The 15,049-nt window shown below is 40.5% G+C and overlaps 1 protein-coding gene across 1 annotated transcript in view; it reads left to right on the top strand.

The window, feature by feature from the left end:
- Nucleotides 1–15,049, top strand: part of DNAH7 (dynein axonemal heavy chain 7) — a 277,143-nt gene that overhangs the window by 20,220 nt on the left and 241,874 nt on the right.

Here is a 15,049-nt window from a genome sequence, read left to right as displayed (position 1 = left end):
ATACCAGCTTTGATTCCAGAAAATAGCCTCTTTTCCTACACTATACTCCTTCCCCAGGGATAGAAAAGACATTTTTCTCCCTTCAATTACCAGAAGCATTTCAGTGTTGAAGTTACAGAAAAGAGGGCTTATTAAATTAGTTACAAGGTCAAAGAAAGTATTTGGTAGGCTAAGAGCTGTTGGATCAGGCTCATATTCAACCTTTGATCAGGAAAAGAGGACACTTTACAGTGTGTTCCTTGGAAAGATTACCAAAGTAAATAAAGAAAAAGTTGTCTAGCTGCCTCAAGCAATCATGAAAACACTACATATCTATGCGATTACCTAGCAAAGTCGAAGAGCATTTTATTGGGCAAATAAAAAGCCCAGAATTAAGTCAGTGCCAATGACCTTTAAGCCACCTGAAAAACACTGAACATGATGAAGTACAGCACGTTCCCAGCGTCCACAGACATAAGGTCGAGAGTCAAAGCTTTTGACACTTTGGCTTACAATGAGCATACTACCAGAATTCCTGGGGAGGAAACACTGATGTTTCCCCAAATAAATATGGACTGTAATCTAAAAAAAAAAAAAAGGACTGATTTTTATATTATTGCTTCACATTGCCCAAGAGAAAAATGACTAAGACGTCACTTGACAATATAGCATATCATAAGCATATACGAAATAACCTTTTAGTAAAACCTGGTTTAACAAAGAAATTGGGTTACTTTCCAAACATGTGTAATTTATTTTAGCATTAGCCCATGACTAATTTCTTGATGATTGCAAGAATATCAAAATTTTAAATATTCTATGATTCTGTGGTAAAAGTGGTTGTATAGGAAAAATGTTTCCTTAATTTGCAGGTGTATATATCTCCCTCTAGTGTTCAAAGAAACCAAGTGCAATCTTGTGTTTTTCCAGATCTGGTTGTGATTAGTCGAACAAAGGTCAATGTGTGGTAATAAGCCAGCATCATTATTTGTTTTTATGGGAATTGGTCCATATATAGCTCAATATTTTCACAAACAAATACCACATGCATGAATTGTCAACCAAATGTCATAGGATTCTTTTGTATCTAAGATATCTGTTGTAACTCTAACTTTGTACTGCATAACTCTCTGTTAAAGGATTGACAAAGTACGTAATTTTTAAATTTCTAGTTTCCAGAAAGAGAATATGAGAGCCTTGGGGCTTGATCCTTGGACCACCTTTCTTTTTGTTTCTACTTACTCTGTCTTACTTGATTTCGTCTAATCTCATGGCTTCAGTTACCGTCTGTCTACGGCTGAACTTCTAATCTATTCCTTGACCAGAGCTATAGCCAGGGTTGTATAGCTTTCAGTCTCCTCAACATCTCACTTGGACATCTAACAGGCATCTCAAACTTAACGTGTTTGAAAACCAAGTTTTTTTATTTTCTTGCACCTTCCAGCATGTGCCCTCAAACCCCGCTTTGCATTTCAGTTAAAAGTACTACCACCTACCAAGTAGCTCAGACAAAAAACCCTAACAGTCATTTTACCCTATTCTCATTCCTTACATTGAGTCCATCAGCAAGTCCTATCGGGTTTTTCTCCAAAATATATCCCTGATTTGTCCTCTTCTCTCTATCTCCATTACTTTCCCCAAGTTCAAGCCACCGTTGTTACTTCCCTGACCTACCCCAAGAGGCTCCTAATTGGCCTTCCCGCTTCCACTCCTGCTTCATTTCAGTTCATAGTTTCTCCGCCCAATTAAAATAAGATCCTTCCTCACTGTGTTCCTGGCCTTCTTCAGGCCCTTGAATGTGTCGAGTTCATTCTCACATTTAGGCTTGGCCATTTCCTGGGAAACTCATCTTTGAAAGGCTGGTTCCTTTTTGTCATTCAAGTCTCAGCTCAAATGTTTCCTCCTCAGAGAGAATTTCCTTGACTGCAGTCTCCCATTACCCTGTTTCATTTTCTTCTTGCATTTTCATCATCTGAAATAAATAATTGATTAATATACTTATTTTTTTTCTTGCTAGTTTTCTCTTTCTCTTCACTAGAACGAGAGCTGAGGTCTTGGCTGTCCCCTGTCTCTCCCATGCCTAGAACAGTGCCTGGCCCACAGCTGGTGTTCAAGAAATATTTGTTGACTGAGCAAGAGGAGGAAGATGAGGATGAGTACAGGTTCACAAAGAAAGGCATGGGCAGAGAAAAGAACACGGTATCCTGGACTCTGCTTTAAGTTGTACACTTAATTTTCTCAGCCTCATACCATGCCCCACAATCATAAAAAGCTACCACACTGCCTCAAAAGGAACATGTGTAACTCACACTCCTTCCTTTCATACATGCTACAGTTTCAAAAGCTGAAGGTAAAATAATAAATAGTAACAAATAACAACATAAGTCGGAACTCAGCAGCATAAGCTTATATATTTTAAAGGAAAATAAAATATCTTCTCATAAAAGATTCCCATAGACTCAGCACAAATTTGGGCATACAGTCCTTAAGAAAGCATTTGGTTCGTGTCTAATAAAATAAATTTTAGCAAAAAACACCCAAACCAGCAAAGAAAACACAAGATCATAAATGCAACTGACCTTGACACTCAGGGAACCAAAATTTCAGCAAGTCAATTTCTGTTCTCCATGTGGTCTTTCATATTTGGTTAACTGAGGTAACCAGTTTCTGTTCCCAGATGGTTTCTCTTAAAATGGATTTCCATATTTGTAGATTAGTAAGTCAAAAGCATATAGATAACGGTACCCAAACTAAGCCCTAAGTAATTGCATGATGCAGTCTTTCAAGGAGACAAATAACAGGAGCAGTAAAGTGTCTTTCTATAACTTGAGCAATCCAATGGTCCAACATGTCTAATCAAAAATTCATTCCTAATATTTTTTGAAATATATTGATTCTCGTCAGGTTTTTGAGCCTGCCCTAACCTGAGTGGTGAGGACAGGGATTACATCTCAGCCGCAGTATGGTTGGTGACATTACTGACTGCTATGAGAATTACAGTGGGAATTCAGTCCCTGGAGCCATATTCCTCTTGCTTGACAGGGATCACAATAACTGACAAATACAAAAGAACTGTCTTTGCCAATTTTTATAAAATTATTTTTCCTTCCATAATGCTGGCAAGGTGCACTACAGAAGACAAATTTAGAAACAGGATTCTGCAAATGAGAAATTGACCCCAAGGGGAGCTAGAAATGGAGACAATGTAGAAAGTCAGAGTACCCTGCTGCTTGTTTATTTCAATTATGGCTTTTGAGGTTGTGGTGAGCAGAGAGTGAGAGGGCAGAATACTGAAGAAGGAAAGTTCGCAGATGGGGAAAGGGTGGATGGCTGACTTTTTCAGGCTCATCTCTGTCTAGACTGTTGCTGTGACTCCTTCTGTTTCTCGCTTGCTCATGTGGACAGGTACCCTTCACGAAGCAATCCAGTTGGTGCTGGGTTTCTACCAAGAGCCCTAATTTCTTCTAACACCTGGGAGCTGTTGGGACTAGTTCTTTTGGCAGCATGTAGGGCAGTCACTAAACCAATCACCCCTTTATACCTCTTGGTTATTGCCAGTGGTGTGAGCCCTTAAAGGTCATTTTTTTGCTTCTCGTAGTCTTACTTTCTAAGTGCTTTTTGCTTCTCTTTGGTTGACTCAACCTTCCAGCACTCTGCTGGCTTTCAGATCTTTTCACTGTGCCCTGGGGCTATGAAAGCACTGTACCTCTTCCCCTCAGTCTCTGAACCTTACCCCTATCTCCAGGTTTTGACTGAAGTTTGTCTCTCCCTGAAGGGTCTGTTTCTATGTGGGATTTTCAATTCTTCCACATTCCAAGTTCAGGAGATGGGGTCTTCAGCATTTATTCTCTGTTTTCTAGTGAAAAATTCTTACTAATTTTAGGCTCATAGCATCTTCTCTCCTTTTCTCCTGCTTCATTCATTGAGGACTTCGGCTCATGGTTGTCCTCTCCACTCCACCACTTCAGCATACATGGGAACAGCCATAGCCTTAGCAACTTAGTTCCTTGAATTTCCACGGGCAAAGTCCTTTACTTTAGTCACCCATGTCCACAGCTGGTTGGGTACCTTGTCAACATCTGGAATTGCTCCACTCCTGAAATCACAGAGTCAATACCCTCACTCTTATCCTTTCTGCTTTGATAGTTAGAGCCTCCAATTGTGTTACCCTCACGAAGACCCCACCTACCCCATTCAACAGCCCTTTCTTCCTCTACTGATTTTCGGTTCTGAGATTCTTTATTTCAACTTCACTCCTACCAGATGCCCCATTCTCTTGCTCTGTTGTTGCTGGAGGTCATTGAGAGGATGTGACTGCTGGTTGACCCACAAGGTGGACCCAGGCAATCAGAGGCTCCCCATTCCCTCCCCTGTCCTTGGAGTGTACATTCCTCTGTTCTCACAGTGGGAGCTGTTTCCAAAGACACAGCCTTATAGAACAATGTGTTGTTGAGACCATCTGGACCACATATGTGACTGAACCCCGTTAATGCCTCCATATAAACTTTGAAGAATCCGGCAGGTGGGTGCGGAGATGTATGCACCTTGCAGGTACCCAAGACAAGTCTCGTATGTAAGTTCCCTGGCTTATTAAACCTGGCACCTGCCAGTCTGAAGTGGTCTGTCTGCCTCTTTCTCTAGTCTATCTGTGAGCCACCAGTTATCCTGCTGTCATACCGGCCTGGGGAATGTGCTGTGTGTTGGTCTTCTGTGAACCTGAGCCTAGTCTGTTGAACATCTTTGGAGTGTAGATTTCTGTCACCACTAATTCAGAGGCTTCAACTTCATCCAGGCCTTTCCTAAATTTCCTCGATCACTTCTGTTCTCTCTTCTTTTCTGCCAAGTAGTCATTTCAAAACTACTTCGTTCCACTCAAATTTTCCTTTAACCCCTGACTCCTACCTTCCCTCTAGTTCTTAGTAGGTGATATCGCTTTCTACGTCACAGAGAAAATGATACTCACTTTTTGGAAATGCCCCCAACTACACACCAGCAAACTTCTCGACACCTACATCTCCGTGCATCCTTCTTCCTCCTTTTGTGAGTGTCCCTACAGGGTGTCTCTTCATCTGGAAGTAATTCTATCTCCTTTTAACTTTTCCCTTCATCTTCCTCCTCCCCCTTACTATTTGCATATAAACATAAGCAAAACTCTCTTGTTTGAAAAAATAAGGTCTTTGTATCCATGACTCCCCTCAACCCCCACTCCATCCCTCTTGTCCATAACCCATGCTTTTTGAAGATTTGCCTACACTGGCAGTCTCCCTGCCTTCATTCTCCAACCTCTGGTATCTAGGCCCACATCCTCCTACCTCATTGTACTGAAATCCCTTTGCCACGTTCACCAGTGACTTCCTTATTGCTCTATCCAATGGATACTTTTGAATCTCCGTTCCAAAGCATTTGACAGTGTTGACCAAATTCTCCTTCTTGAAATATTGTTTTCTTTGGTTTCCATGGGTCTATGCTCTCAGTTCCCAATTGTCTCTGGCCACTTTTCAGTTCTCCTTCCAGGGTTCCCTTCCGGCTAACTTTCAAATATTGTTTGTTTTTTATACTAGATTCTCTTCTGTTCTTGGTCTACATACTCCCTGAGCCATCTCATCTATGCTTATGGATTGTACGTCACTTATATGTTAATGAGTCTCAAATCCATGTCCTTAGCTCAGAATTTATCTTCTGAGCTTTGACTGCTATGTACAATACCTACTGGCCATATATGCACTTACATGTCTTGTAGTTATCTCACAGTCGCCATGTCCCACATTCATCGCTTTCTCTTTAAAGCCCACTCCTCTTCCTCTTTTCTCTATCTCATCATTCATACAGGTATCCAAAGCAGTAAAATGATCCTCAACCTTATTTCTCCATTTTAAACATCCACATTCTAGTGAAACCACCTCCTAAATATCTCTTGAATCTCTATTACCTCCATCACTACCCCAGTTCCAGCCACCATCATCTCTTGTGGAACTCTCATAATAGTCCCGTGGTTAAGACTTTCACTGCAGGGGGCGCGGGTTTGATCCTTGGTCAGGGAACTAAGATCCTGCATGCCACACGGCATGGCCAAAAAAAAAAAAAAAAAAAAGAAAGAAGAAAAGAAACTTGTCAGTAATTAAGTTTATATAACAAATATTTCTGTCAAATCAATTGCTTAATAAAGCATCATTAAAAAAATGAAATATCCTGTCATTCCTCCTCTTCCTTCTCATTATTTGGCTTTAGTTTTCCTCTTTTTAAAAAAGAATTTAAAATTTTTTAACTGTAAAATATACATAACATAAAGTTTACAATTTTAACCATTTTTAAGTGTACAGTTCAGTGGCATTAAGTACATTCACACTGTTGTGCACCTACCACTGCCATTCATCTTTGGAATTTTTTCACCTTGCAAAAACTGAAACTCTGTACCCTTTGAAAAATAATATCTCATTCCCCCCTACCCACAACCCCTGACAACCACCATTCTGTTTATATGAATTTGCCTATGTACCTTATGTGAGTAGAGTCATACAGTATTTGTTCTTCTGTGACTGACTAATTTTAGTTAGCATAATGCCTTTATGGTTCATCCATGGTGTAGCATGTGTCAGAATTTCCTTTCTTTTTAAGGCTGAATAATATTCCCGTTGTACCCATCAGTAATGGACTGGTTAAGAAATTGTGGAGAATCTGCCGTGGAACACTGTGCAGTGTCAGAAAGAATGAGTGCATGATATGGATCCATCTCTGAGATATATTGTGAATAGGAAAAGCAAATTACAGAATAGATTGTGTAGTATGCAAACATTTATATAAATAAAATAGCTATATATGTCTATTTATGTATGGACATTTCTAGAGTCCACCAAAGAAAGTAGTAACACTGGTTGTCTCTGAGGAGGTGGAAAATGGGTCAGGTGTGGGAGACTTATTTCTTGTAAAATTTTGTTCTATTTTGAGCATTTTTCATATGCCTATATAACTTTTAAAAATAAATAAATACCAGTAGGCACACTATGAAAAAAATTGCCATTGTATTACCGTATTTTATTTATCCATTCATCCTTAGATGGGTGCTTGGGTTTCTTCTACCTTTTGGTTGTTGTGCATAATGCTGCTATAAACATGGATGTACACATATGTTTGTGTTCCTGCTTTCAGTTCTTTTGGGCAAATACCAGCAGTAGAATTGCTGGATCATATGGTAACTCTATTTTTAAGTTTTTAAGGAGCTGCAATATTGTCTTCCATAAGGGCTGCGCCATTTTGCATTCCTATCAGTAGTGTATGAGGGTTCCAATTTTTCCATATCCTCATCAACACTTTTTATTGCTTCTCTTTTTAATAATAACCACTCTCGTGGATGTGAAATGGTATCTTGTGGTTTTGATTTGCATATCCCTGATGATTAGTGATGTAGAGCATCTTTTCATATGTTCATAGGCCATTTGTATATCTGTTTTGGGAAAATGTCTTATTGAGTCCTTTGCGATTTTTAAAAATCAGATTGTTTGTTACCGTTGAGTTTTAGGAATTCTCGATATATCCTGGATATTAATCCCTGTCAGATATGGAATTTGCAAAATACTTGCTCCCATTCTGTGGGCTACCTTTTCACTGTTCTTTGATGAACAAAGGTTTTAAATTTTGATGAAGTCCAATTTGTCCATTTTTTCTTTTGTTGCTTATGCAATTGGTGTCATATCCAAGAAATCATTGCCAAATCCAATGTCATGAAGCTTTTCCCTTATGTCTTCTTCTAAAAGTTTCATAGTTTTAGCTCTTACGTTTAGGACTTTAATCCATTTTTAGTTAATTTTTGTATACGGTGTTAGGCCAATTTCATTCTTTTACATGTGGATCTCCAGTTTTCCCAGCTCCATTTGTTGAAAAGACAGTTTTTAATTCTGCAGCTTTGTATTAAGTTTTGATATCAGGAATTGTGAGTCCTTCAACTTTGTTCTTTTTCAAGAGTGTTTTGCCTCTTCTAGGTCCCTTGAAATTTCCTGTGAATTTTAGGATGGGCTCTTATAATTTCCGAACAAAACACTTTTCAGTGGAGATCATTTTCCCTTTAAGTCTAAACTCCATACCATGGTTACTGAGTCCAAGCTCATACTGCTCGCAGCACAACAGGCCAATAAATAGAGAGACAAGTTGTTGGGGCAAGGAATAGTGACTCTATTTGGAAAGCCAGCAGACTGAGAAGATGGTGAACTAGTGTCCCAAAGAACCATCTTACCTAAGTTAGAATTCGGGCTTCTTTTATAGTAAAAGGGGAGGGGATGTAGTTGGTTGTTGCCAACTTCTTGGTGTTGGAATTCTTTGTTCTTGCAGCTGTCCAGGTGGTCGGGTCATGATGTTCCTGTAAACCTCTGACAAGACAAATGTTATTCTCTGTTCTGCAACTTTTTATCTCTGTATGAATGGAAAAGTGTTATACCTTTAAAGGTCAGAGCCTTGAGAATGGGCTGTCCTGTATATTTCAGGCTCTAGGCAACATTCTTAACTTGTAGTGAAAACAATAGAATACAAAAGTTAAAGTAAAAGAAACAGATCCAAAATGGAGTCAGATTTGTTCTTCCCTATTACACCATGTTTTAAAGAGTCCTTTAAGATATAGCACCTGCGTGTCACCTCAGCTTCATCTCTAGATTTTCTTTAACTCCCTTTACGCAAATCAACTCTTCAGACTTTCAGAACTACGTTTAATTCTTGCATCAGCCATCCACCCTTGTCTAGGGCCTTTATATATATAATCTGCTTGCTTTCAACACTGTTTGTCTGGCCATGTCTTCTTCCTTCAGATCTCACATCCCTTCCACATCTTCCAGGAGAGATTAAGAAGTTCCTGCTTTGTGTTCTCCCTGAGGATCCTCCTTCCCATGTTGCCTGCACCGCATTTTAACTGCTTATTTGAATACTCCCTTAGCCGGTGCTGAAGGGATGGCATCTTGGTCAGGTTTGTATGCCTAGCCCTTAGCACAGCACCCTTCACGCAGTAGACCATCCGGGAATGTTGGTTTAAATGAATTCTTGAAGGTTCTTTTTCTGGTATTCTTCTAAAGGATAGTTTTCTTTCTTTTTTTTTTTTTTTTTATTTTATTTATTTATTTTTATATTTATGGCTGTGTTGGGTCTTCGTTTCTGTGCGAGGGCTTTCTCCAGTTGCGGCAAGTGGGGACCACTCTTCATCGCGTAAAGGATAGTTTTCTAGTGTGTGGGAAAAGTCAAGAAAAGAACGCGAGTTGTAAACCCATGGAACATAGAGGAAAGGTGCTTACTGGTTCCAAGCTCTGCATGCTTTGTTCTCCTAATTCCACTTGCCCCCATAAGCATTGAAATCTGCAATCATTTCATTCCACTAGTCCTCTGAGACCTCCTAGGCACAGATAAAGTTAAATAGGAAAATAGGAGGTAAGGCAGGGACCCGCAGCACCCAGCTAAGTTAGGAGGGTGCAAAAGTGACCGGCCAGTAATCCAAGGGTATTTACTCCTCAAGGCAGAAGGAAGAGCACCCACTGCCTTCAGCTATTTACGCAGCCGCTGCTAACGCAACACGCGGGCTCAGGCGCCACCCAGCGCCCTGGAAAGTGCCTCCCGCGGGAGTGCACTGCCAGTTCCCGGGTGCTGTCCCAGGAGCAACAGATGACCGGAAATGGAACCTGCGCGGGCCTGTTGCTTAGCAACGAACGCAGCCGGGAAGCTAGACAGCCCCGGCGCTGAGGGAGCATAGACTGCCTTGTCCCCGGGCGCCGCGTCTCTCGTCCGAGCGGTTCTTGGGGGCGCCTGGCAGGAGCGATCCAGGAGCCACCGGGTGCCACCAGCGCGTCCTCGCAGCCATGAGCAGCCAGCAGGTGAGAGGTTGGCTCCTCGCCAGGCTCGTCCCGCTGCGAAGCTTCCCTTGTGTTTAAAAAGTGATGGAAGCCTAGGTCTTCCGGACTCCGCAGTTGTGGCCTCGCGGGGTACAGCTTCTTTCATTCCACTTATGATGTGGGATACTGAGCGTTTTCGGTGAAAACTTTTATATGTTCTCTTCCCAACCGTTCGTACTTGGTGTTGTCATAACAACCAAACACAGTGGAGCAGAGCGCCTGCAGTTTAAATTACAGCCCTAGAGTGTCCCCAGTGTGCTAATGGTGGCTGCGTTTGTCTGGGGGGAAGCTCGGTGGGGAGTTGCCTTGGATTTGGGCTCTAGGGTTGGAATATAAGCCCCTTCCTAGCGGTGCGACTTTGGGCAAATCACTTGGTTTTTCTAAACCTTCTCTCTCCTTTATGCAAAGGGGAGGAATCAGAACAACTTTTCCTCCTTTCTAAGGTTATTACAAAGTTCAAACAAGATACCATGCCATACCATACCACACATGAAAAGGTTTGGTAAATGGCAAGTGGAATTTCTTCTTAGGAAAACATCCCCATGGCATGTAACAAAAGATGCATATGAAACCGTGGGGAATCATCATCATTAGTCAAATCCATTTCACTGGCCTCCACTAATCAAGTTTGCTTTTAATTGTTGCTACAAAAGACTTGCATGTCCTCCACTCCACATGGAGCCTAAACAATAAGATGTTTGCCGGAGTTGTTTTGCAGGAGCTTGGAGTCAGCTGTGTCTCTTTGAGGCTGAGCTAGTTAAGACGGCATAGGCTCCCTGACCCTCCAACTGGGCATGTGCAAGTATGGGTTGGTGACCTTTCGACATCGGAGGGCTGAAAACTCCACCCTCAGATCCTGTTAAGCGCCTGCATTTTTGAAACTAGAGGCCTGTGGCTTAATTACACCTGAGCAGAGGGGTGATTACCACGCCTACCACACCTTTTTCCAATCACCTTTCCCCACCTCCCCATGCTCCTCACGCTCCCGACGCGTTACTCTTTATCCCATAAATACCCCAGCCCCTTGGCTTCCGGGAGTCAGATTTGAGGTTTGTTCTTCTGTCTTCTCCTTGGCTGCCCTGTGAATAAGCCCTGTCTTCGCTGCAAACTTCCGATGTCTCAGCGTTTTGGCTTGCTGTGCTTCTGACAAAGGGAACCTGGCTCGGTAACATATGTTGCAGTAGATACTTTTCAGAACTCTTTATTGAATTTAAGGGTAACTGTAAACAAAAAGAATGCTGAACAATGGTCAAACTTTTTAATGCCAGAACAGAATGGGAAGACGTTAAGTGTGGACATTATTCTGGGCTAGCTAGAAAACAACTCCAACTCTCTAGATTTGTATGGAAAAAGCCCCCTAAGCATCCTGGTACTGAATGGAAAACAGTTGCTTTTAAGCCTGCAAATTTTGCTTAGCTTTTTGGTTTGACACTAAACTATAATCTTTTCTTTTTCAAGCTTTATAATTTTTTTGGTGGTGTTAGAGTTTATTGTGGAAAGAAGATTAAAAGTAACACTGGGTTGTAGGTTACTAACTGAAAATGTCAAAACCGTAATTCATTAATTAATCAAAAATAACTTATTTTCTTGATGCCCACATCAGTCTTTGACCTGCTCTTGAATCATATTCTGTGGTGTTGAAATTTAAAATATGCATTTACCATATTTGCAGTGGTATTTCTGAATAGCTGTTGTTTCACAAAGCCCAAATTGACCAACTTACAACTGAAACGCGTCCACTAAAAACCTATCGGCAGTTGAGTTTTAAGTTTCACTTTATCGTCATAAAAGTGATGTTTGGAAATTACATGCCCCCACCCCAGAGGAACCTCTGTTATTAAAAAGGCAGTGGGATCTTTAAAGAATGGGCATGAGCCCATCTAGGACTATTTACATTTTCTACATACTATTTTTAAACAGCAGAGGTCCCTCTCTCGCTGCTTTTGTTGACCTGTAATTTTAAAACTCTTGATACTTTAATTTATGCTAATTTTGAGTATCGTTTTCCTTTTGAAAGGGTGAAAGCTTTTATATTTTAACCTGAAACAAACAGAATGGATTAAACTTTTGGAAATAACATTTTTATGTGACATTTACTTATGTATTCATTTAGTTTGAAAAAGTGAGCAGGTGGTAAAATCATATTTGCTGAAGGAGATTTTAATATATTCATCTCAATAGTGGAAGGTTTAGAGTGACATGGCATTTTTCAGGAATAGCAATCTGAACTCTTAAATTAGGTATTTAAAAGAAAAATCTCTTGGAACTGCTTCTTTCATTTTTAAAATTAGTTAAAACACAAGGCTTTTTGAGTTTCAGCTGAAGAACTTTCAGAGGTTTAAAAATACAGATATCCAAAGAGCACGAAGCTCCCCACAAAATCCACTACAGATTGTGGGCAGAGAAGAGGGAAAAGCTGTCAGCTTATCTCTACCTTAGTGCTTTTTCTAGTTGTTAAATTAAGTAGTTTTGCATTTATATGATGCTCATTCTGTTTTCCTTCATCCTGTCTCCTTGATGTTATTGCTTAAAAAGGAGATCAGAGTGAAAACAGTTGGGTATGAGGCCAACAGCATGGTGATAATTTTAACAACCATAACTCAGAACATATGATGACTATATTTAAATCAACCCTATTAAATTTTGAGAGCTGGTTGTTGATTTAATCAGACAACTTCAGGATTATTGTGGATTTTAACCAGACACATTCATAGATTCTGGTCATTTCATCAGAACGGTTAAATTTGGATTATACCAGGTTTAAAATATCCCTTCCAATAGACAAGTAGTTGAAAATCAGTGAAATAAAAACTAAGTGCCAAGCCAGAGTACTCAAGGAAGACCTTGACTCTTTAGCAATTTTAATTCTGGTAATGTAAAATTATATTAGTCAGGATCCCAACAGAAAACAGATGGCATGCTTAAAAGGATTAAATTGAAGAAAACTTATGAAAAGACCATTTGGAGAGATGTGGGCAAGGTTAAGAGAAGAAACCAACAGAGATGAGGAGGCACCTAAGGATTAATAACAGGAAGTCATTGCCATTCCTAGGCCTGATGGGTCAAAGAAATTGAACCCCATTCTCAGAACTTGGTGAGAGCTGGAGGCTTGGAATGGTAGCTTCCCTGACAGGAGCTGAGCTCTGGAAGAATTAGCCATTATCAGAACTATGGGAAACAGGGAGTACTAGGAAAGAAATATCCAAAACTCTCTCCCTTCATCCTGTCTAGTCTCCTACCGGTGCCTCTCATTGCTTAATCACCAGCAGTAAGCCAGAGGGCTGGGAGCCCAGATGCTGCCTATCTACAGAAGTCAGCCTTCTAGGCACAGAGCAGGAAGGAAAACGTGGAGACTGGATTGGGGCAAACAAAGAATAACCATCACAGAAATTATTATATGTAGATGCAGCCTTCATGGACGTTTCCCTGTTTACAAGTTCGTTGGGATTAAAAGTTGGTAAGTCAGTTGTTCAGCTCCTATAATGCATTTTTCACTCAAAATTCTTTATACCTAAGAATAAGTCTAACAAAAGATGTGTACACCCTTATGAAGAATATTACAAAAAGTTTTTGAAAAATACACTCCAAGGATGTGAATAAAGAAATATATTGTATTCATGAAGAAGTCAATATCATAACAATATCAATTTCCTCCAGATTATTCTAGGCATTCAGTGTGTTTCTGTCAAAATCCCCCAAAGTTTCATGCAATGTGGATCCTAAAATTCACGTGGTAGAGAAAAGGTCAAGATTGTATATAATAATTTTTAAGAATACTAAGGTGGAGAGAATTGCCTTACAGATTTCAAGACCTATTGTGAAGTCATAGTAATTTAAACAATGTCATACAATTTGTTTACAGATAGACAAATATACCAATGGAATTAAAGGGACAAAAGAGATATTTACATACTCACATGTGTAATATATGTGTATTATATACACACTGTATAGTATATATGTGTGTGTGAAATAAAATTGTATACTAAAATATATGACAAGATGTTTATTGGAACATCTTTTGTAATAGAGAAACATTGGAAATAAGCTAAGTGTTAATTTACAGGAGAATGGAATGGATAAATCACATCATATTCATACATTAGAGTACTATACAGCTGTGAAAATCAGGAAAGTATCAACGTGGGAAGTGAGAAAACCATCTTGCTTGCGTGCTGAAGAGTTTGAAAGAAAGTCTCCCTCTATGATGTAAGGGAAACTTTCTGGGAAGCTGCCCTTAGGGATGTGACCCTGCTGGAGGGTGTCTGTCACTGGGCCAGCCACACACCACAGGCTGGGAAGGTGCCCACAGGCAAGGCTGGCAGCCACACCATGGAAGCAACGACAGAAAGCCCTGGAACCAGGAAGGGAGTCCCTTCCTCTCACAGTGTTGTTTTGACACCCTTTGTAATATTAATGCTGGCTGGCAAAGGAGAAATGTTATAGAGTCCTGCTCAATCACAAAGGGGGGCGAAAAGGGTAGATTTGGAGCTGAGAGGCAATAAGTTGACAATTGGCAAAAAGCACGATTTATAATCTGCTTTATAGATCAAAGCATTATTGTCAACAGTGCTTCCTCTTACCTAGGTGGAATTCCTACCATGGAATCATCCTCTACTCAAAGGAAGTATCAGCACTTTTCCCTGAAAGTTGCTGCTAAAAAGTATATGTTACTTACAGTAACTTGAGGATGCATTAACCTGAATACATTGTCACCTTAGGAAGTGGAGCATTCTGGAAAAAAAATGAAGTTTTAGCCATGGAGAAAGGAGGTGGGGGCTAAGTGAATGGACACTCGTTAGATAAATTCCTAGAAGAAGATGTGGCCAATTCCCCACTGAACTGTCTTGGCACTCTTGTCAAAAAAAAATTTTTTTTTTTAAATGAACCATAGCACTCTTTTTTTTTAAAATTTATTTATTTATTTTTATTTTTGGCTGTGTTGGGTCTTCGTTTCTGTGTGAGGGCTTTCTCTAGTTGCGGCGAGCGGGGGCCACTCTTCATCGCGGTGCGCGGGCCTCTCACTGTCGCGGCCTCTCTTGTTGCGGAGCACAGGCTCCAGACGCGCAGGCTCAGTAGTTGTGGCTCACGGGCCCAGTTGCTCCGTGGCCTGTGGGATCTTCCCAGACCAGGGTTCAAACCCGTGTCCCCTGCATTGGCAGGCAGATTCTCAACCACTGCGCCACCAGGGGAAGCCCTCTTGTCAAAAA

This window comes from Balaenoptera musculus, chromosome 7 (genome assembly GCF_009873245.2).
Source record: "Balaenoptera musculus isolate JJ_BM4_2016_0621 chromosome 7, mBalMus1.pri.v3, whole genome shotgun sequence".
Classification (NCBI taxonomy): Eukaryota; Metazoa; Chordata; class Mammalia; order Artiodactyla; family Balaenopteridae; genus Balaenoptera; species Balaenoptera musculus.
This window is presented reverse-complemented; position numbering and strand designations above follow the sequence as displayed.